The sequence below is a fragment of the Enhydra lutris genome, unplaced genomic scaffold (assembly GCF_002288905.1).
Source record: "Enhydra lutris kenyoni isolate GAN:26980312 unplaced genomic scaffold, ASM228890v2 scaffoldscaffold56, whole genome shotgun sequence".
Taxonomy (NCBI): Eukaryota; Metazoa; Chordata; class Mammalia; order Carnivora; family Mustelidae; genus Enhydra; species Enhydra lutris.
The window spans coordinates 1,993,547-1,998,286 of NW_019154140.1; the positions used below are offsets into that span (position 1 = coordinate 1,993,547).

The window sequence follows — 4,740 nt, forward strand, 5'->3', positions numbered from 1 at the left end:
AGACACTTTTCCTCATCACCTCTTTTGTCAGCAGTATTTCTGGAGCTAGTCATTGTGTGAGCGAGGGCAAAAGGTAAACACAATATACCTTTGTACTCAAGATGTTCACAGTAGACCCCAGGAAGGTGAGACATTTGTCTCAGTGAGCACTGAGGGGTGTGGATGTACATTAATTTTGTGTAAGTTGGTAGCTGGGAGAGCTTATTAGTTCAGGGACTACTCCTGTGGTTACCCATAGTTGTTTTAATTGTCCTAGGTTAAGTAGAGACAGAGGCTGAGTGTAAGACCCAATAATCCAAGCTGCTGGTCTAGTTCCTTAACAAATGACACTGCCTCGCTTGTCCTAAATTCTCTTTAAATAACGAAAATTTATTTCCCTCTTGACTACCTCCTGACAAAAGGGCTCCTGTTCTCTTCCATTCTGTCACTCCCAGAAATACCAACACAAGAAAGCTTCATCAGCAACTAAGGTCACAGTGTCAGACAAAGCTTATTGTCTGACTTGGTGATTTTGTTCCAGGAAGAGAACTCTTAAAATAATACCAAAACACCAAAAAGCAGAGCAGGACTTACTCATTTCCCAACCTTTCATAGTTCGATTTTGTAAACCCAACTCACTGAATAATTAATTTTCAAAATCTTCGGGACACCTTAGTCACAACCAATTTTTGTGGGTAGAGATAATGACTTGAACGGAACATGAGCAGAGAGTTGATTTTAAGTAAGGAAATGGGGTCAGGACGAGGTTAAGTGGCTGGCCTGGGGTCAGATAGCAAGCTGGTGACTCAGCTTTGCAGCTCCTGGATCTGAGGCCTGCAAAGAAAACCAGAGCCCATTTCCTCTTGATAAGTTAACTGCCCCATATCTGTGGTCTGTCGTAAGATTTTAAGAGCCACATTCCTTTTGTGACTACAGATCTGAGCTCCTGTGACTTTCACCAGAGTCTGGAAAACACTTTCAAGGTCAGACTGTGGTATATAGAGGGCAGATTAGCGCTTTATTTGCCACTGAAAATCATTATGCAATTCATAGGAGTTGCCATCTTTTTGGTGTCTTATGATCTCCATCGGGTACATATTATTCATAACACGCAGCCTACAGAACAGATGGCCATGTCTCAGAAATGATGATGACATGTGTTTATGGAGTGCTTCCTATGTGTCAGGCACTCTGTGAAGTGTTGTACATGGATTATCTCATTTAATCCTCCTGAGGGCCTTGTTGGGTAGGTTAATTTATAGCCCTTTTTACTGATGAGGATGTTGAGGCTTTTCAGGGGTTAAGTACCTAGCCCAAGTTGACACGGCTAGAAAATGGCCAAGTAAGAGCCATGAACCCAGTTTTGGAGGACTCAGAGGCCACTATGCTACACAAAATTCCTATACACTCATACTGACCTTTTCCCCCACACTTCTGTTATTTCAATTATTTTATAGAGTAAAATTTTGTGTGGGTATAGTTTTTATCCTTAGCCTTAGGTAAGTGGTCTGACTTAAAAAATTATATATATGTATATGTATATATATATATATAATTTTATATTGTATATATATCTTTATATATATAAATATAATATGTATATATTTTAGCAGTGATGTTAATTGTCCCACCTGCAAACAGACCAAAGATGCATCTCCCATTGTGGTCGTGTTTGGAGATCTTAGTTACACGCCTCAGAAAGTAACATTTTCCAAACTAAAAAGCTGAAAATAAAACTATTTGAAAGTAGAATTCTATGTGAAAATTCATGACGTATAGTGGCCCTGCCCCAGTCTTTCTGGGACTTCTTCCAATATTCCTCATTTTCTGGAAAACACGACCCAGCAAACTAAAAAAGATGATGGAATAGATGTGTACAAAAGTTTTTACTTGAAAAGTTTGTTCCTAAAAATGGAGTTATATGTGGATTAGAGAAGCATCTATTTCTTTGGAATGGGATGAATAAAGATGTTACAACTTATTTTTCCGGTTGTTTGTCAGAAAAGGGAGAGAATGGAGAGCGTGAGAAGGGGCCATCAGCGCTGCCATCAGCGCTGCCAGCACTCCTGTGCTGAAGCTGAGGGGACACGTCTGCCGGCCTCTGGCCCGGCCCCTCCCCCACTCGAGGTTCCTAGTCTGCCTCCCCAACTTCCCCGCGGCTCCTGCCCCCCACAGCTCTAGCCCCCCATGGCTCTGCCCTCAGACTCTGACCACAGCCTGTTAAGCCTGCTGGATCACTCTGAAGTTCTAGGCGGGCAGTGACATGCCTCGGTGGAACATATTAAAAAGGCATATCAGAAACCAGCACTGAAGTGGCATCCTGAGAATAAACAAGAAGTGGAGAGAAAACTCAAATAGCTGAGGTGCATGAAATGTTATTAGATGCTAAAAAACAGGACATCTATGGTAAATATGTCAAAGAAGGATTGAATGGAGGTGGAGGTAGGTCATTTTGACAGTCCCTTTGAGTGTGGCTTCACCTTCCGAAACCCAGACCACGTCTTTAGGGTATTTTTTGGTGGAAGGGACCCATTTTAATTCAGCTTCCTCAAAGACCCATTTGAGGACTTTTTTGGGGTCAAGCAAATGGGTCCCTGCCAAAGCAGATGAGGCACAGGTTGTTTTTCTCTGCCTTCGGTGGATTTCCACCTTTTGGAAGAGAATTTTCTTCATTGATAGAGGATTTACTTCCTTTGGTTCACCAGGTCCATGGGGCCTCACTTCATTTTCTTCCAAGACCTTTGGTGGTAGTGGGATGCCTAACTTCAAATCTGTATCACCTTCTACTAAAATTGATAATGGCAGAAAAATCGCTGGAACGGGAATTGTCGAGAATGGTTGAGAAACAGTAGAAGTTGAAGAAGGCCGACTGTTGAAGTCCTTATGATAAATGGTAAGGGGCAGCTGCTATGATTGGATAACAAATGGTTAAATCCGTGTATGTACCAGAAATGTTGACTCTATCCAGCCCAGTTGAGGATTAGCAGGAACACTTTAATTTTTTTTGAAGATTTCAAATAACTCAACTTTCAGCGTAACTGTAACTGCACTATTTACACACAGCTCATTGAAGGCCTAGTTGTTATAGACTTTTGAGTTTATGGTTGGGACCCCATAATAGAGCTAATTTTTTGTCTTTAGAATTGTTGTATATCTCTGTATGCACTTTGCTTTTTTATTAAACCTTTTCCATAGTGACCTGACTCTTGTATGCTAACACCAGCGTGGACCTGCTTTTCCATTGTGTCTGAAACGTGAGCCAAGCAGTGTCACGATGAATCTTCTCCCACAATAATTTCAGTTATTTCTAGTACTTGAGAGCTATTAATGCATTAATAGTAATATGTTTCTCATTTGATGTAAATTGAGGATGTTTTCTAGTTGTGCATGAATACTGGCATCTTAGTAAATTTTGATGATTATTTAAATATGTAATGCTAAGCTTAGGTTTAAAAAAGTAAAGCTGGGGGTGCCTGGGTAGCTCAGTAGGTTAAGTATCTTCCTTCAGTTAAGATCATGATCCAGGGGTCCTGGTGATTAAGTCCCACTGTGGCCATGGCCGACTGCTCAGTCAGAAGCCTGCTTCTCATTTCCCCCTTTCTCCTCCCCCTGCTCATGCTCTCTCTATCAAATAAGTAAGTAAAATCTTAAAAAAAAAAAAAAATAAAGCTGGTAAACTGGGTCTTTGTTATGTGCTTCAAAAAAGAAAAAAGAAAAATGCAAAGGTGTTTGGTGCATTCTTTCTTGAGTGGAGCCTAAAAAAAAAAATGTACAACTTAACTTTTAGATTTACTTTTGTTTTAGGTGGCAAAATATCACCTTGGTAACTGATAAATATTGTAAATTGAGTTAAAATTTTAGTTAGAAATTATTTTATTAAATAACAAATAGAAAAATCACATGTGCTTTTGTGTGTGTATGTGTAGATTTCAGAGTTCAGTTAACCCAATCTCATCAAATCAAGAAAAAATGGATCAAGAAAAAATGGAAGGAATGGAAAGGGTATATTGTAATTTTTCAATATATGAATATTTTGAACTTTTAAAATAGTTCACATTATGAATTTACAGGGATATAAAATGTTGAGGTGATAAGCCAGGGGTGTCTTTCTTAAGACAAGGTGGCTACAGCATCCCACCATCTCTGACAGCAGACCTAAATTGTAGACTAATCTTTTTGAGGCGTGAGCAAATTTCTTAAAAAGTAAAACTACACTTAAATAAAAAATTAAAGTAGTGTTTTTTTTATTAAATTTTATTTTTTATAAACATATAATATATTTTTATCCCCAGGGGTACAGGTCTGTGAATCGCCAGGTTTACACACTTCACAGCACTCACCATAGCACATACCCTCCCCAATGTCCATAGCCCCACCCCCCCCCAACCCCCCCTCCCCCCATCAAACCTCAGTTTGTTTTGTGAGATTAAGAGTCACTTATGGTTTGTTTCCCTCCCAATCCCATCTTGTTTCATTTACTCTTCTCCTATACCCTTAACCCACCATGTTGCATCTCCTCTCCCTCATATCAGGGAGATCATATGATAGTTGTCTTTCTCCAATTGACTTATTTCGCTAAGCATGATACCCTCTAGTGCCATCCACGTCGTCGCATATGACAAGATTTCATTTCTTTTGATGGCTGCATAGTATTCCATTGTGTATATATACCACTTCTTCTTTATCCATTCGTCTGTTGATGGACATCTAGGTTCTTTCCATAGTTTGGCTATTGTAGACATTGCTGCTATAAACATTCGG

General features: G+C 39.6%; 1 pseudogene; it reads left to right on the forward strand.

Annotated features, from left to right (window-relative positions):
- The first annotated feature begins 2,166 nt into the window (after nt 1–2,166).
- On the forward strand, nt 2,167–2,866 carry LOC111157730 (annotated as a pseudogene).
- Nucleotides 2,867–4,740: the final 1,874 nt, after the last annotated feature.